Source organism: Mustelus asterias, unplaced genomic scaffold (genome assembly GCF_964213995.1).
Source record: "Mustelus asterias unplaced genomic scaffold, sMusAst1.hap1.1 HAP1_SCAFFOLD_120, whole genome shotgun sequence".
Classification (NCBI taxonomy): Eukaryota; Metazoa; Chordata; class Chondrichthyes; order Carcharhiniformes; family Triakidae; genus Mustelus; species Mustelus asterias.
Window position 1 is genome coordinate 24577 of NW_027590159.1, and position 18949 is coordinate 43525.

Below are 18949 nucleotides of genomic sequence, written 5' to 3' on the forward strand. Positions count from 1 at the left end.
GGAGGACGCGGCGGAGTACACCGCCTGGCATTCTCGCATCCTCCGCAGGTCAGCCGGGTCCGTGAACATGAGGAGCACGTCGTCGGCGTAAGCTGACAGGACCACCCCTACGTCCGGTCCGCGCAGGACCAAACCTGACAACCTCCTCCGCAAGAGGCGCAGGAATGGCTCCACGCATACGGAATACAGTTGGCCGGACAAGGGGCAGCCCTGCCGTACTCCTCTCCCGAAGCGAAGGGGCGCCGTCAGGGACCCGTTAACCTTAATCAGACACTCTGCGGCAGAGTACAGTCATCGGATCCGGGCGACAAAATGCGTCCCGAACCCGAATGCCCGCAGAGTCCCGAGTAAATACTCGTGCTCCACCCTGTCGAACGCCTTCTCCTGATCTATTGACAAGAAGGCGCCCGACAGACCAGCCCTCTGGGTGTGATGGATTAGGTCCCGGACCAGGTGGAGATTGTCATGTATGCAACGGCCCGGGACCGTGTAGGACTGGTCAGGGTGGATCAAGTGGTCCAGCACGGATCCAAGGCGTGAAGCCATAGCCCTGGCAAAGATTTTATAATCCGTGCTGAGGAGGGAGACCGGGCGCCAGTTCTTGAGCAGGTGGAGATCCCCCTTCTTGGGCAGCAGGGCAATGACGGCCCTGCGCCACGAAAGGGGCATCTCCCCGGTAGCGACGCTCTCCCCCAGGACCCCCGCGTAGTCGCTCCCCAGGACGTCCCAGAACGCCCTGAAGAACTCTACTGTCAGCCCGTCCAGCCCAGGGGCCTTGCCCCGGCTGAGGCCATTTAGGGCGCCGGTCAGCTCGGCCATGGTGGTAGGGGCCTCGAGCCTGCCGACGCCCTCCGGGCCGACCTGCGGCAGGTCCTCCCACAGAAGTCTGCGGGCATCCTCGCTGGACGGATCCGGAGAGAAGAGCGAGGTGTAATACTCCCGGGCAATGGCCCGGATGCCCTCCGGATCCGAGACGGGGGAACCGTCGTCGGCCAGCAGCGTAAGGAGCTGCTGACGGTTAGCCCGCCCTCTTTCCAGCGAGTAGAAGAAGGGGGAGCCGCGGTCCAGGTCCACCTGGAACTGGAGCCGCGACCTCACGTACGCGCCGCGAGACCTGGCAAGCTGCAGGTCTCGCAGCGCGTCCTTCTTCTCCCTGTACTCCCAACGCAGGGCCGGGTCCGCGTCAGGCCGACTGAGACGTGCCTCCAGGTCGAGCACCTCCTTCTCCAACTCCTCGAGCCTGGATTTCCGCCTCTTTGTCGACCCCCTCGCGTACCCCTGACAGAAGGTACGGACGTGAGTCTTGCCCACATCCCACCAGAGCCTCAAGGAGGGGAAGCCTCCCCGCTTCCTTCTCCAGCCGGCCCAGAATCGACGGAACGAGTCCAGGAAGCGCTCGTCCTCCAGCAGCGTGTTGTTAAAGTGCCAGTACGCGGACCCCCGCCGGATGCGAGACGGCGCAAAGTCCGCCCACACCAGGCTGTGGTCCGTGCTCGACACCGGCCGCATGGAGACCGAGGACACGCCGGACACGTGCGCCTTCGAAATGTAAAGGCGGTCGAGCCTGGACGCTCCGACTCCAGGCCTCACGAAAGTGAAGGCGCTGGAGCCAGGATGGAGATGTCTCCAGACGTCCACCAAGTCGTGGGACCCGATCAGGTCCCGCAACTTCACCACCGCCGGAGTGCGCAGCCAGGGGCCGGTGCGGTCCCGTGCCTCGAGGATGCAGTTGAAATCTCCCCCGAGGATAATGCATTCGCCCCCCGCGATGGTGTCGATGTGAGCGGACACTTTCTCGTAGAAAGTCGTTTGCTGCGGTCCAGCGGTCGGGGCGTAGACATTCAGCAAGTGAATGACCACGCCCCCCTCACGGACCGTCAAGTGCAGCAACCGGCCTGGCACCGGCTCCTTGACCCCCAAGATCTCCGGCTTATAATGCGGGGCCAACAAGATAGCCACCCCGCAAGAAGCGAGCGTGAGGTGGCTCATGTAGACCCCCCCTCGCCACTCCAGGAGCCATTGGGCTTCGTCTCCCGGAACGGTGTGGGTTTCCTGCAGGAAACACACCGCATACTTCCCGTCACGGAGGACCGAGAAGTTCTGGAACCTGCGGTGTGGCCCACTGCTGCCGTTGATGTTGAGGCTGGCTATGGTCACCTTCATGTCAGCAGCTTTGTGCCACCGTCACCACTTAACTAGGTGTGTGGGGGGGCGCTGGCGCAATTCTCACCAGTCCACCCCCCACCTTTTCGAGCCTGTGGAGGAACCGCAGTACCCAGCGCCGCTCTATTTTCTCCAGGCCCGCGGAGGCATGCGAGCATGCCTTCACGGACCGGACGAGCTGCGCCAGGTCCGGCCAGCGGCCGAGGGCTAGCCGGATTATGTCGGAGCGACCGGAATGGCTACGGATAAAGACCCCGAGGTCCTTGGAGGGGATGAGGGCCGACTCGGTGGGGGGCACGAGGGAGTCCCCCGCCTCGCTCTGGGCAGACTCTGAAAGTGTCCCCGTGCCCTCCACCGAGCCGCTGACCTCCTCAGGGCGGTCGCCCCTCGACTCCGAGTCCCCCGCCGCAGGACGTACGGCGGGCGGCACGGAGCCACCAACTAGCCCTAGCCCCTCCCCGATCCCACCCCCAGGATCGGTGGAGGAGGGGTTCCCCCCGGGCTCACCTTTCCTGGATTGCGGGCCCCCGTGCGACGGCGGCCCAGCCCCCCCCCCCGCCCCAGACGCTTGGACACCCCCCAGGTCCGGTGTATCCTTCGGACTGAGGTTGGGGATGTCCAGCGTCCAAGGTCGGGACGGAGAGGACGAGTGGATCGTCTCTTCGCCGCCGCCGCACGAGGACATGAACATTGGAGTGTCGCCCCAGTCCCCCGACAGACTGAAGAAGAACTCCGGGTTGTAACCGGCCGGGTGGAACGGAACCGTGGGGGCCCCGCTGCCACCCGGCCCCGGAGACTCCTCGCCGGGGGACTGAGGCAACACATGCTTCGATTTGCAGGGTGCCTTGCCCCCTTTTTTCAGGGGACAAGGCACAAGGACAGGTGGGGGCACGGCAGGAGATGACTCACAAGGGGGGAGGGGCACGCAGACCTCGAACTCTACGGTGCCCGAGGGGCCCCGCCTCTTTTTGTTAACCTGCCCTCGGGCAGGCGAGGCCCCTCGCCCTCCGCCCCTCTTCGCCTTGCCGCGCCCCCCCTGCTCTCCCGTCACTTCCCCCCGAGGTGGCGGCGTCGCCAGTTTTGCCGGCTCGGGGTCGCTTACCCCCCCCATGCTCGGGCCCATGATCCCGGGCGCCGGACCCAGCACTAGGCCCCGGAGAGCCCACGGGCCCGGCAGATGGTGGTGGTGGGGGGGGGGCGCAGGTGGAGACTGAGGCGGTCCCCGAGCCGGCTGCCGGGGTGGTTGGGGTGTCTTTACTGCGGGCCGGGGTTCCGGTACCCCCCTTCTTTTTCGTGGGTCCCTTCTGGGCCCTTTGGTCGCGCGGGGGCTCCGCTCCCCCCCCCGCCGGCAGCTGAGGTGGCAGCTGCTGCCGGCGTGGCCTCCCCTCGCGGGGGGGCAGATGGTACTCGCTTGGGGGGAGAGGGGGCTGCGGTGCCAGCTGCGGCCGCCTTGGGTTGGTGGTCGGCGGCCTTGGAGACGGGGCAGTTTTTCCTCACGTGCCCCGCCTCCTTACAGGCATGGCACCGCACACCGTCCGCGGACCAAAAGACCCGGTACGTGGTCCCCTCGTGGGGGACATTGAAACCTCCCTCCAGTTCCTCCTCCCGGGCCAGGCGGACAAAAACCTGGCGCCGGAAGGAGTATATGTGGCGGAGGGAGGGGTCCCGAAGGCCGAGCGGGATCGGCTGCACCCCGGACCTGACCTCCCCCAGTAGATGGAGGTGGGGGAGGAGGAGCTCACTCGGTAGGAAGGGCGGGACGTTCGATATTACTATCTTGTGGGCGGTGGCCTCCAATGGGTCCACCGCCAGGAACGTCCCGCCCACCGTGAGCCCCTTTTCCAGGGCGAGGCGAACCGCCCGCTCGGCCTTCAGGAAGAATACGGCCCGGCCGTACATCTTTGAGGCCGCGACAATGGCTGAGGGGCCGACAACCCCAGCCATTGCCTTAACGCAGGCCTCGATAGACATGTCGGGGTGGGCGTAGCACTTCACCCCGAGCTGCCGTGTGATTAAAGAGAATGGTGGCAGGGCCTTGGGAGCGGCGGGGGCTCTGGCAGCCGCCACGCCCGCATAGGTGGGCCGAGAAGGCCCTGCCACCGGCGACGCTGGTGATGTCGCCATGGTATCAGGGGAAGTGCTACACCCACCCCGAGACTGCCCAGATGCACGGCAGGGCGTATGTGGGATGGGGAAGATAAGGCAGGGTGGGGTAGGCGGGGAAGGGTGTAGGTGCTCTCTCCCCGGAGCGAGAGAGGGAGAGAGGAGGTTGGAGGCGCAGGAGGGAGATGAGGCACAAGGCCGGTGCCCCAGTCAGGAGGGAAAAGGGGAGGGGGTGCCGGTCCCGGGGGCAGCAGTAGTGGGTAGGGGAAATAGGAAAGGTCTTCACCCCCCCCCACTGCAGATGGAAAAGAGACAGTCCAAACGCCTTCGCCCCCCCCCCTCTCCTCCAGTCACTCCCTGTCCTCTCTTCCTCCCCCCCCCCCCCCCGGGGAGAGCGCACCCTCCAGAGGCCGGATGGCAGGGAAGCAGGCAGTCAGGCAGTCCAGACGGCAGGCAGGCTAGACGGCAAGCAGGCAGGCAGGCAGTCCAGACGGCAGGCAGGCAGGTAGGTAAGCAGGCCAGACGGCAGGCAGGCAGGTAAGCAGGCCAGACGGCAGGCAGGCAGGTAAGCAGGCCAGACGGCAGGCAGGCAGGTAAGCAGGCCAGACGGCAGGCAGGCAGGTAAGCAGGCCAGACGGCAGGCAGGCAGGTAAGCAGGCCAGACGGCAGGCAGGCAGGTAAGCAGGCCAGACGGCAGGCAGGCAGGTAAGCAGGCCAGACGGCAGGCAGGCAGGTAAGCAGGCCAGACGGCAGGCAGGCAGGTAAGCAGGCCAGACGGCAGGCAGGCAGGTAAGCAGGCCAGACGGCAGGCAGGCAGGTAAGCAGGCCAGACGGCAGGCAGGCAGGTAAGCAGGCCAGACGGCAGGCAGGCAGGTAAGCAGGCCAGACGGCAGGCAGGCAGGTAAGCAGGCCAGACGGCAGGCAGGCAGGTAAGCAGGCCAGACGGCAGGTAAGCAGGCCAGACGGCAGGCAGGCAGGTAAGCAGGCCAGACGGCAGGCAGGCAACAGGCAGGCCGGGCAAGGCAGGCAGCAGCTCACCTCTCTCCTTCCTCCCCGCAGGGAGCGAAAAACAAACAAACCCAACAAAACAAAAACAAAAACCGGGCGTCTCCGTGAGCAAAAACGAAAAAAAATAAAGGTACTCACAAAAAGAAAAGAAAACAAACCCAAAATTTCCGCCCGGCTCCGACCCGGGGCCCCCCGCTACTCGGGCGAACGTGAACTCACCCCACCCCCGAAACAAAGTGCAGGCGCTGCCTCGGAGGAGGCACGTTTCAGGCCGTCTGAAGCTCAATTTTCATTCAGAGAGAGAGCAGCAGCAGCTTCGCTGGGCAGGAATGAGCAGCTGAACAAGCTCATTGTGCAACTTCCGCATTCAGACAATGTGGGAGCTCTGATTGGCTGGAGGATTAAAGAACTTCCGGTCCTCCAGAGTTTCCATTGGTCAAACCCCGCTGACAGACAATGAGGGGCGGAGCCCCACGTGGGGGTGGGCGGGACTTTGTCCTCCAGCCGCGCTGAGCTGTTGTCCAATGGGAAAGGCAGGAAGAGCCGGACAGACAATGGTCAGTGCGCCGGCTTTGTCCCGGCCCCGCCCCACAATGGCACATGCGCATTCCCCCCAAAATCTGCACATGCGCACCTTTGATTCACGGCCCCTTACTAGCTCTGGCCAACAGGAAGAGTTGGAGGACCGGAAGGATTCTGGTCCCCAGCCATTGAAAGCGCGGGCCTTGTGTGAGTGAAGATGGAGTTTCAGAGAGAGTCAAACTTCTTCCTGTCGGCCACATCTGTGAGTGGGAAAGATTGGATTGTCCAGCCAGTCCACCATATTGGCCGTTCGCTTTGCGTGTTGGCCAGTATAGTGTGCTCCAGGCAGGGGGCGGGCAGAGGATAAGGAGTTCAAGGCGGGCTTAATGCGCGCCTTGCGGTGAGCTTTTGGAAATGTGGCCGCTGGGAGGAACGCCTTGGTCGGCGTGAAGTTTCTGTTTCAAGTGCTTGGGTTCGTGACTTGTGCAAGAACTTTTTGTTTCGGCTGGGGCTTGTTGAATGCTGCTCTCGCTGGGATTCCTGTGCCTTGAAAGGCGTGGCCCAGGTAGATGCAATCTCGGAAGACCCAAGCCAGGGAGGAGCCATTTGGGAACTATGGTTTCGGAAGGTTCAGCCGCGGAAGGTGTGACCGCAGACGGTGCAGCCCCAGTGGGTGTGATTTTGGAAGTTCTGGCCCGGAGTGGTGGACTTTGGAGGACTGTAGTTGAGCGTTGTCGACTTCGGACGGTGGAATGTTGATGGGCGAAGCTCTGGAAGGCGATGCCTCCGAAATGTTTCACAATTGTATGGTTGTTCATGGATTGTTTGTTATTGTAATATGTGGTTTTCCTGTTATGGTAGTTGGTGGTTTGTTCCGGCCCCCGTCTATTTTCTTGCGTTATTTGTGGCCTGGGGGGCATCCCCCCCTGGATGGAGTCACCCCCGGGGGGTGTGACATCCACTTGGGGAAAGTTCTGGGTGGTGAAGCCCCGGACATAGTAACACCAGAGGGATTTTTATTCTCCGGGAGAAAAATTGGGAAGGCAGGCCCGAACTGAGTACCCTGGAGAGACTCTCCCACCGCCCCGGCTGAAATTCCGGAAGGCAGTCCGGATTGAGTAGGCGGGGTGGTTTCCCCATTTCCCCCCTCCGGCTGAACATCCGTAAGGTGTAACCCCCCGGATATGAGTACCACTGGAGGGTTGCATCCCCCGGCAGGTGGACAAACCCAGGGGACGGTGCCCTTATGCTTCAGTGTTTATTTTTTTGTTGTGTACAGTTGTAGTGTTGTGTTAATGTTTGTAGATTTGTAGATTATGATTTGTAAATGGAGGTGTATTTTGAGGGCAATGCCCTGGAAAACTGTAATTGACGATGAACTCTTCCGAAATGGAAGGTAGTAATTGATAAATGGATGGTGTTAGCCATCGGTAATGTATTTTTCATGAATTGTTTGTTATTGTAATATGTGGTTTTCCTGTTATGGTAGTTGGTGGTTTGTTCCGGCCCCCGTCTATTTTCTTGCATTATTTGTGGCCTGGGGGGCATCCCCCCCTGGATAAAGTCACCCCCGGGGGGTGTGACATCCACTTGGGGAAAGTTCTGGGTGGTGAAGCCCCGGACATAGTAACACCAGAGGGATTTTTATTCTCCGGGAGAAAAATTGGGAAGGCAGGCCCGAACTGAGTACCCTGGAGAGACTCTCCCACCGCCCCGGCTGAAATTCCGGAAGGAATTCCGGATTGAGTAGGCGGGGTGGTTTCCCCCATTTCCCCCCTCTGGCTGAACATCCGTAAGGTGTAACCCCCGGATATGAGTACCACTGGAGGGTTGCATCCCCCGGCAGGTGGACAAACCCAGGGGACGGTGCCCTTATGCTTCAGTGTTTATTTTTTGTTGTGTACAGTTGTAGTGTTGTGTTAATGTTTGTAGATTTGTAGATTATGATTTGTAAATGGAGGTGTATTTTGAGGGCAATGCCCTGGAAAACTGTAATTGACGATGAACCCTTCCGAAATGGAAGGTAGTAACTGATAAATGGATGGCATTAGCCATTGGTAATGTATTTTTTTTACATTTGTTCTTTGTGTATTTGTAATTGTTTTGTATTAACGTATTTGTAATAAACAAAAAGAAATCCACATCTGTGAGTGGGAAAGATTGGATTGTCCAGCCAGTCCACCATATTGGCCGTTCGCTTTGCGTGTTGGCCAGTATGGTGTGCTCCAGGCAGGGGGCGGGCAGAGGATAAGGAGTTCAAGGCGGGCTTAATGCGCGCCTTGCGGTGAGCTTTTGGAAATGTGGCCGCTGGGAGGAACGCCTTGGTCGGCGTGAAGTTTCTGTTTCAAGTGCTTGGGTTCGTGACTTGTGCAAGAACTTTTTGTTTCGGCTGGGGCTTGTTGAATGCTGCTCTCGCTGGGATTCCTGTGCCTTGAAAGGCGTGGCCCGGGTGGATGCAGTCTCGGAGGGCCCAAGCCAGGGAGGAGCCATTTGGGAACTATGGTTTCGGAAGGTTCAGCCGCGGAAGGTGTGACCCCAGACGGTGCAGCCCCAGTGGGTGTGATTTTGGAAGTTCTGGCCCGGAGTGGTGGACTTTGGAGGACTGTAGTTGAGCGTTGTCGACTTCGGACGGTGGAATGTTGATGGGCGAAGCTCTGGAAGGCGATGCCTCCGAAATGTTTCACAATTGTATGGTTGTTCATGGATTGTTTGTTATTGTAATATGTGGTTTTCCTGTTATGATAGTTGGTGGTTTGTTCCGGCCCCCGTCTATTTTCTTGCGTTATTTGTGGCCTGGGGGGCATCCCCCCCTGGATAAAGTCACCCTCGGGGGGTGTGACATCCACTTGGGGAAAGTTCTGGGTGGTGAAGCCCCGGACATAGTAACACCAGAGGGATTTTTATTCTCCGGGAGAAAAATTGGGAAGGCAGGCCCGAACTGAGTACCCTGGAGAGACTCTCCCACCGCCCCGGCTGAAATTCCGGAAGGGATTCCGGATTGAGTAGGTTCGGGGTGGTTTCCCCATTTCCCCCCTCCGACTGAACATCCGTAAGGTGTAACCCCCGGATATGAGTACCACTGGAGGGTTGCATCCCCCGGCAGGTGGACAAACCCAGGGGACGGTGCCCTTATGCTTCAGTGTTTATTTTTTGTTGTGTATAGTTGTAGTGTTGTGTTAATGTTTGTAGATTTGTAGATGATGATTTGTAAATGGAGGTGTATTTTGAGGGCAATGCCCTGGAAAACTGTAATTGATGATGAACCCTTCCGAAATGGAAGGTAGTAATTGATAAATGGATGGTGTTAGCCATCGGTAATGTATTTTTCAGATTTGTTCTTTGTTCATTTGTAATTGTTTTGTAATATCGTGTTTGTACTAACCAACGGAAAATCTTTGCATTGTTTGTGGCCTGGGGGGTATCCCCCCCCCCCCCCCCTTGGATAGAGTGACCCCCGGGGGGTGTGACATCCAGTTGGGGAAAGTGTCCGGGGCACCCAGAGGGGTAACACCGGGGGGGTTTTGTTCTCCGGGAGAAAAATTGGGAAGGCAGGCCGAATTGAGTATCCCGGAGAGCTTTTCTCACCGCCCCAGCCGAAAATCCGGAAGGCAGTCCGGATTGAGTAGGTTCGGGGTGGTTTTCCTGTCCCCCCGCCTCCAGTCGAACATCCGTCAGGTGGAACCCCCGGACCTGAGTACCTCTGGAGGGTTGCATCCCCCGGCAGGGGAAAAACCCAGGGGACGGTGCCCTTATGCTTCAGTGTTTATTTTTTGTTGTGTACAGTTGTAGTGTTGTGTTCATGTTTGTAGATTTGTAGATTATGATTTGTAAATGGAGGTGTATTTTGAGGGCAATGCCCTGGAAAATTGTAATTGACGATGAACCCTTCCGAAATGGAAGGTAGTAACTGATAAATGGATGGCGTTAGCCATTGGTAATGTATTTTTTTCACATTTGTTCTTTGTGTATTTGTAACTGTTTTGTATTAACGTATTTGTAATAAACAAAAAGAAACCAACATCTGTGAGTGGGAAAGATTGGATTGTCCAGCCAGTCCACCATATTGGCCGTTCGCTTTGCGTGTTGACCAGTATGGTGTGCTCCAGGCAGGGGGCGGGCAGAGGATAAGGAGTTCAAGGCGGGCTTAATGCGCGCCTTGCGGTGAGCTTTTGGAAATGTGGCCGCTGGGAGGAACGCCTTGGTCGGCGTGAAGTTTTTGTTTCAAGTGCTTGGGTTCGTGACTTGTGCAAGAACTTTTTGTTTCGGCTGGGGCTTGTTGAATGCTGCTCTCGCTGGGATTCCTGTGCCTTGAAAGGCGTGGCCCAGGTAGATGCAATCTCGGAAGACCCAAGCCAGGGAGGAGCCATTTGGGAACTATGGTTTCGGAAGGTTCAGCCGCGGAAGGTGTGACCCCAGACGGTGCAGCCCCAGTGGGTGTGATTTTGGAAGATCTGGCCCGGAGTGGTGGACTTTGGAGGACTGTAGTTGAGCGTTGTCGACTTCGGACGGTGGAATGTTGATGGGCGAAGCTCTGGAAGGCGGTGCCTCCGAAATGTTTCACAATTGTATGGTTGTTCATGGATTGTTTGTTATTGTAATATGTGGTTTTCCTGTTATGATAGTTGGTGGTTTGTTCCGGCCCCCGTCTATTTTCTTGCGTTATTTGTGGCCTGGGGGGCATCCCCCCCTGGATAAAGTCACCCCCGGGGGGTGTGACATCCACTTGGGGAAAGTTCTGGGTGGTGAAGCCCCGGACATAGTAACACCAGAGGGATTTTTATTCTCCGGGAGAAAAATTGGGAAGGCAGGCCCGAACTGAGTACCCTGGAGAGACTCTCCCACCGCCCCGGCTGAAATTCCGGAAGGGATTCCGGATTGAGTAGGTTCGGGGTGGTTTCCCCCATTTCCCCCCTCCGGCTGAACATCCGTAAGGTGTAACCCCCGGATATGAGTACCACTGGAGGGTTGCATCCCCCGGCAGGTGGACAAACCCAGGGGACGGTGCCCTTATGCTTCAGTGTTTATTTTTTGTTGTGTACAGTTGTAGTGTTGTGTTAATGTTTGTAGATTTGTAGATTATGATTTGTAAATGGAGGTGTATTTTGAGGGCAATGCCCTGGAAAACTGTAATTGATGATGAACCCTTCCGAAATGGAAGGTAGTAATTGATAAATGGATGGTGTTAGCCATTGGTAATGTATTTTTCAGATTTGTTCTTTGTTCATTTGTAATTGTTTTGTAATATCGTGTTTGTACTAACCAACGGAAAATCTTTGCATTGTTTGTGGCCTGGGGGGTATCCCCCTCCCCCCCCCCCTGGATAGAGTGACCCCCGGGGGGTGTGACATCCAGTTGGGGAAAGTGTCCGGGGCACCCAGAGGGGTAACACCGGGGGGGTTTTGTTCTCCGGGAGAAAAATTGGGAAGGCAGGCCGAATTGAGTATCCCGGAGAGCTTTTCCCACCGCCCCAGCCGAAAATCCGGAAGGCAGTCCGGATTGAGTAGGTTCGGGGTGGTTTTCCTGTCCCCCCGCCTCCAGTCGAACATCCGTCAGGTGGAACCCCCGGACCTGAGTACCTCTGGAGGGTTGCATCCCCCGGCAGGGGAAAAACCCAGGGGACGGTGCCCTTATGCTTCAGTGTTTATTTTTTGTTGTGTACAGTTGTAGTGTTGTGTTAATGTTTGTAGATTTGTAGATTATGATTTGTAAATGGAGGTGTATTTTGAGGGCAATGCCCTGGAAAACTGTAATTGATGATGAACCCTTCCGAAATGGAAGGTAGTAACTGATAAATGGATGGCGTTAGCCACTGGTAATGTATTTTTTTCACATTTGTTCTTTGTGTATTTGTAATTGTTTTGTATTAACGTATTTGTAATAAACAAAAAGAAACCAACATCTGTGAGTGGGAAAGATTGGATTGTCCAGCCAGTCCACCATATTGGCCGTTCGCTTTGCGTGTTGGCCAGTATAGTGTGCTCCAGGCAGGGGGCGGGCAGAGGATAAGGAGTTCAAGGCGGGCTTAATGCGCGCCTTGCGGTGAGCTTTTGGAAATGTGGCCGCTGGGAGGAACGCCTTGGTCGGCGTGAAGTTTCTGTTTCAAGTGCTTGGGTTCGTGACTTGTGCAAGAACTTTTTGTTTCGGCTGGGGCTTGTTGAATGCTGCTCTCGCTGGGATTCCTGTGCCTCGAAAGGCGTGGCCCAGGTAGATGCAATCTCGGAAGACCCAAGCCAATAAGGAGCCATTTGGGAACTATGGTTTCGGAAGGTTCAGCCGCGGAAGGTGTGACCGCAGACGGTGCAGCCCCAGTGGGTGTGATTTTGGAAGTTCTGGCCCGGAGTGGTGGACTTTGGAGGACTGTAGTTGAGCGTTGTCGACTTCGGACGGTGGAATGTTGATGGGCGAAGCTCTGGAAGGCGATGCCTCCGAAATGTTTCACAATTGTATGGTTGTTCATGGATTGTTTGTTATTGTAATATGTGGTTTTCCTGTTATGATAGTTGGTGGTTTGTTCCGGCCCCCGTCTATTTTCTTGCGGTATTTGTGGCCTGGGGGGCATCCCCCCCTGGATAAAGTCACCCCCGGGGGGTGTGACATCCACTTGGGGAAAGTTCTGGGTGGTGAAGCCCCGGACATAGTAACACCAGAGGGATTTTTATTCTCCGGGAGAAAAATTGGGAAGGCAGGCCCGAATTGAGTACCCTGGAGAGACTCTCCCACCGCCCCGGCTGAAATTCCGGAAGGGATTCCGGATTGAGTAGGCGGGGTGGTTTCCCCCATTTCCCCCCTCCGGCTGAACATCCGTAAGGTGTAACCCCCGGATATGAGTACCACTGGAGGGTTGCATCCCCCGGCAGGTGGACAAACCCAGGGGACGGTGCCCTTATGCTTCAGTGTTTATTTTTTGTTGTGTACAGTTGTAGTGTTGTGTTAATGTTTGTAGATTTGTAGATTATGATTTGTAAATGGAGGTGTATTTTGAGGGCAATGCCCTGGAAAACTGTAATTGATGATGAACCCTTCCGAAATGGAAGGTAGTAATTGATAAATGGATGGTGTTAGCCATCGGTAATGTATTTTTCAGATTTGTTCTTTGTTCATTTGTAATTGTTTTGTAATATCGTGTTTGTACTAACCAACGGAAAATCTTTGCATTGTTTGTGGCCTGGGGGGTATCCCCCCCCCCCCCTGGATAGAGTGACCCCCGGGGGGTGTGACATCCAGTTGGGGAAAGTGTCCGGGGCACCCAGAGGGGTAACACCGGGGGGGTTTTGTTCTCCGGGAGAAAAATTGGGAAGGCAGGCCGAATTGAGTATCCCGGAGAGCTTTTCCCACCGCCCCAGCCGAAAATCCGGAAGGCAGTCCGGATTGAGTAGGTTCGGGGTGGTTTTCCTGTCCCCCCGCCTCCAGTCGAACATCCGTCAGGTGGAACCCCCGGACCTGAGTACCTCTGGAGGGTTGCATCCCCCGGCAGGGGAAAAACCCAGGGGACGGTGCCCTTATGCTTCAGTGTTTATTTTTTTGTTGTGTACAGTTGTAGTGTTGTGTTAATGTTTGTAGATTTGTAGATTATGATTTGTAAATGGAGGTGTATTTTGAGGGCAATGCCCTGGAAAACTGTAATTGACGATGAACCCTTCCGAAATGGAAGGTAGTAATTGATAAATGGATGGTGTTAGCCATCGGTAATGTATTTTTCATGGATTGTTTGTTATTGTAATATGTGGTTATCCTGTTATGGTAGTTGGTGGTTTGTTCCGGCCCCCGTCTATTTTCTTGCGTTATTTGTGGCCTGGGGGGCATCCCCCCCTGGATAAAGTCACCCCCGGGGGGTGTGACATCCACTTGGGGAAAGTTCTGGGTGGTGAAGCCCCGGACATAGTAACACCAGAGGGATTTTTATTCTCCGGGAGAAAAATTGGGAAGGCAGGCCCGAACTGAGTACCCTGGAGAGACTCTCCCACCGCCCCGGCTGAAATTCCGGAAGGGATTCCGGATTGAGTAGGCGGGGTGGTTTCCCCCATTTCCCCCCTCCGGCTGAACATCCGTAAGGTGTAACCCCCGGATATGAGTAGCACTGGAGGGTTGCATCCCCCGGCAGGTGGACAAACCCAGGGGACGGTGCCCTTATGCTTCAGTGTTTATTTTTTGTTGTGTACAGTTGTAGTGTTGTGTTAATGCTTGTAGATTTGTAGATTATGATTTGTAAATGGAGGTGTATTTTGAGGGCAATGCCCTGGAAAACTGTAATTGACGATGAACCCTTCCGAAATGGAAGGTAGTAACTGATAAATGGATGGCGTTAGCCATTGGTAATGTATTTTTTCACATTTGTTCTTTGTGTATTTGTAATTGTTTTGTATTAACGTATTTGTAATAAACAAAAAGAAACCAACATCTGTGAGTGGGAAAGATTGGATTGTCCAGCCAGTCCACCATATTGGCCGTTCGCTTTGCGTGTTGGCCAGTATAGTGTGCTCCAGGCAGGGGGCGGGCAGAGGATAAGGAGTTCAAGGCGGGCTTAATGCGCGCCTTGCGGTGAGCTTTTGGAAATGTGGCCGCTGGGAGGAACGCCTTGGTCGGCGTGAAGTTTCTGTTTCAAGTGCTTGGGTTCGTGACTTGTGCAAGAACTTTTTGTTTCGGCTGGGGCTTGTTGAATGCTGCTCTCGCTGGGATTCCTGTGCCTTGAAAGGCGTGGCCCAGGTAGATGCAATCTCGGAAGACCCAAGCCAGGGAGGAGCCATTTGGGAACTATGGTTTCGGAAGGTTCAGCCGCGGAAGGTGTGACCCCAGACGGTGCAGCCCCAGTGGGTGTGATTTTGGAAGTTCTGGCCCGGAGTGGTGAACTTTGGAGGACTGTAGTTGAGCGTTGTCGACTTCGGACGGTGGAATGTTGATGGGCGAAGCTCTGGAAGGCGATGCCTCCGAAATGTTTCACAATTGTATGGTTGTTCATGGATTGTTTGTTATTGTAATATGTGGTTTTCCTGTTATGATAGTTGGTGGTTTGTTCCGGCCCCCGTCTATTTTCTTGCGTTATTTGTGGCCTGGGGGGCATCCCCCCCTGGATAAAGTCACCCCCGGGGGGTGTGACATCCACTTGGGGAAAGTTCTGGGTGGTGAAGCCCCGGACATAGTAACACCAGAGGGATTTTTATTCTCCGGGAGAAAAATTGGGAAGGCAGGCCCGAACTGAGTACCCTGGAGAGACTCTCCCACCGCCCCGGCTGAAATTCCGGAAGGGATTCCGGATTGAGTAGGTTCGGGGTGGTTTCCCCCATTTCCCCCCTCCGGCTGAACATCCGTAAGGTGTAACCCCCGGATATGAGTACCACTGGAGGGTTGCATCCCCCGGCAGGTGGACAAACCCAGGGGACGGTGCCCTTATGCTTCAGTGTTTATTTTTTGTTGTGTACAGTTGTAGTGTTGTGTTAATGTTTGTAGATTTGTAGATTATGATTTGTAAATGGAGGTGTATTTTGAGGGCAATGCCCTGGAAAACTGTAATTGATGATGAACCCTTCCGAAATGGAAGGTAGTAATTGATAAATGGATGGTGTTAGCCATTGGTAATGTATTTTTCAGATTTGTTCTTTGTTCATTTGTAATTGTTTTGTAATATCGTGTTTGTACTAACCAACGGAAAATCTTTGCATTGTTTGTGGCCTGGGGGGTATCCCCCTCCCCCCCCCCCTGGATAGAGTGACCCCCGGGGGGTGTGACATCCAGTTGGGGAAAGTGTCCGGGGCACCCAGAGGGGTAACACCGGGGGGGTTTTGTTCTCCGGGAGAAAAATTGGGAAGGCAGGCCGAATTGAGTATCCCGGAGAGCTTTTCCCACCGCCCCAGCCGAAAATCCGGAAGGCAGTCCGGATTGAGTAGGTTCGGGGTGGTTTTCCTGTCCCCCCGCCTCCAGTCGAACATCCGTCAGGTGGAACCCCCGGACCTGAGTACCTCTGGAGGGTTGCATCCCCCGGCAGGGGAAAAACCCAGGGGACGGTGCCCTTATGCTTCAGTGTTTATTTTTTGTTGTGTACAGTTGTAGTGTTGTGTTAATGTTTGTAGATTTGTAGATTATGATTTGTAAATGGAGGTGTATTTTGAGGGCAATGCCCTGGAAAACTGTAATTGATGATGAACCCTTCCGAAATGGAAGGTAGTAACTGATAAATGGATGGCGTTAGCCACTGGTAATGTATTTTTTTCACATTTGTTCTTTGTGTATTTGTAATTGTTTTGTATTAACGTATTTGTAATAAACAAAAAGAAACCAACATCTGTGAGTGGGAAAGATTGGATTGTCCAGCCAGTCCACCATATTGGCCGTTCGCTTTGCGTGTTGGCCAGTATAGTGTGCTCCAGGCAGGGGGCGGGCAGAGGATAAGGAGTTCAAGGCGGGCTTAATGCGCGCCTTGCGGTGAGCTTTTGGAAATGTGGCCGCTGGGAGGAACGCCTTGGTCGGCGTGAAGTTTCTGTTTCAAGTGCTTGGGTTCGTGACTTGTGCAAGAACTTTTTGTTTCGGCTGGGGCTTGTTGAATGCTGCTCTCGCTGGGATTCCTGTGCCTCGAAAGGCGTGGCCCAGGTAGATGCAATCTCGGAAGACCCAAGCCAATAAGGAGCCATTTGGGAACTATGGTTTCGGAAGGTTCAGCCGCGGAAGGTGTGACCGCAGACGGTGCAGCCCCAGTGGGTGTGATTTTGGAAGTTCTGGCCCGGAGTGGTGGACTTTGGAGGACTGTAGTTGAGCGTTGTCGACTTCGGACGGTGGAATGTTGATGGGCGAAGCTCTGGAAGGCGATGCCTCCGAAATGTTTCACAATTGTATGGTTGTTCATGGATTGTTTGTTATTGTAATATGTGGTTTTCTTGTTATGATAGTTGGTGGTTTGTTCCGGCCCCCGTCTATTTTCTTGCGGTATTTGTGGCCTGGGGGGCATCCCCCCCTGGATAAAGTCACCCCCGGGGGGTGTGACATCCACTTGGGGAAAGTTCTGGGTGGTGAAGCCCCGGACATAGTAACACCAGAGGGATTTTTATTCTCCGGGAGAAAAATTGGGAAGGCAGGCCCGAACTGAGTACCCTGGAGAGACTCTCCCACCGCCCCGGCTGAAATTCCGGAAGGGATTCCGGATTGAGTAGGCGGGGTGGTTTCCCCATTTCCCCCCTCCGGCTGAACATCCGTAAGGTGTAACCCCCGGATATGAGTACCACTGGAGGGTTGCATCCCCCGGCAGGTGGACAAACCCAGGGGACGGTGCCCTTATGCTTCAGTGTTTATTTTTTGTTGTGTACAGTTGTAGTGTTGTGTTAATGTTTGTAGATTTGTAGATTATGATTTGTAAATGGAGGTGTATTTTGAGGGCAACATGCACTGGAAAACTGTAATTGACGATGAACCCTTCCGAAATGGAAGGTAGTAACTGATAAATGGATGGCGTTAGCCATTGGTAATGTATTTTTTCACATTTGTTCTTTGTGTATTTGTAATTGTTTTGTATTAACGTATTTGTAATAAACAAAAAGAAACCAACAGTGTTGTTGTGTGTGTTAGCAGCATTGAATTTGCTGCTGCAAATCGTCAACATTTCTTTGCATGTGAAAGCACTGGTTGAAAGAACTGAGCAGCTTTCTCTGCCCTGTGCATTGGTGGTTCAGTGGTAGAATTCTTGCCTGTCATGCGGGAGGCCTGGGTTCGATTCCTGGGCAATGCAAAGCCGCTTCTTTTACCTTAAAAGAGGCCCACATCTGTGAGTAAAACACTTTCTTTTCTCCCCCTTTCCATTTCTTTTCTCATTCTGGGGGAAATTGGGAACTTGCAGCAACTGAAGGGAAAGGAAGTGAATCCAGTCTGTACATTCCACACATTGTTAGCCCAGTCAGATAGACAAATATCTGTCTGGCAGCCTGCATGGAGATTTTCAGCTCTCTGTGTCCAGGAGAGGAAGCAGTGAGCACGGATCTGTTAATCAGCCTCAATCAGCACCTTCAGGAGAATTGGGAGGGTGAATATTAGATACAGCAGAGTGAGAATGGAGGGAGAGTGTGTGGGATGGAGATTTACAGCTTTTCGGGAATGAGAGAGGAAAGAATGTTCCATAGAAACTAGAATTGTCTGTTCTGAATTTCTATCCTGTGCTGACATTGATGAATTTTTCAAACTCGTTTACAGGATATGAGAAGGTGAGGATTGACAGACAGAGGATTGAAACAAACATCACATCAGCATCTGACACCCTCACTCAATTCATCGGACCTGAATATTATCGGCCTTTGAATCCTGGAGAAATGTTTCTCTGTTCTGTCTGCGTCAACAGGCCTTTAATATCAATGTGACTGGAAAAGCACCAAGACACAGATACACCCGAGTGGGAGTGTTCCAGTGCACTGAGTGTGGAAAGAGCTTTAACCAGTTACACAGCCTGAAAATACATCGCAGCATTCACAGCGGGAGAGACTGTACCCGTGTTCTGTGTGAGATTTAACTGATTGTTTAACCTGGAGAGTCACAAGGACACCTGCACCATGGAGAAACCGTGGAAATGTGGGGACTGTGGGAAGAGATACAGAGCCCCCTGTAAACTGGAAATTCATCGACGCAATCACACCGAGGAGAGGCCATTCATCTGCTCTGTGTGTGGGCAGAGATTCACTCGGTTATCTCATCTGCAGCGACATCAGCAGGTTCACACTGGAGAAAGAGCGTTCATCTGCTTTGAGTGTGGGAACGGATTCGCTCATTTACCCGATCTGCAGAGACACCAGCGCGTTCACACTGGAGAGAGACCATTCACCTGCTTGGTGTGTGGGAAAGGATTTATGCAGTTATCCAATCTGTCAAAACACAAAGTCACTCACAGCAATGAGAGACCCTTTAAATGCTCTGACTGTGGGCGTGATTTCAAAAGCTCTCGGGAACTGATGATTCACCAGCGCGTTCATACTGGGGAGAGACCGTTCAGCTGCTTGGTGTGTGGGAAAGGATTGACGCAGTTATCTAACCTGTCAAAACACAAAGTCACTCACAGCCAGGAGAGACCCTTTAAATGCTCTGACTGTGGGAGTGGTTTCAAAAGCTCTCGGGAACTGATTATCCACCAGCGCATTCACACTGGGGAGAGACCATTCAGCTGCTCTCACTGCGCAAAGAAATTTAG

At 54.4% G+C, this 18949-nt stretch overlaps 1 non-coding gene across 1 annotated transcript; it reads left to right on the forward strand.

Annotated features, from left to right (window-relative positions):
* The first annotated feature begins 17435 nt into the window (after positions 1–17435).
* On the forward strand, positions 17436–17506 carry trnad-guc (transfer RNA aspartic acid (anticodon GUC)). The gene has a single exon. It is a non-coding gene; the product is annotated as a tRNA-Asp (tRNA).
* The last annotated feature ends 1443 nt before the right edge of the window (positions 17507–18949 follow it).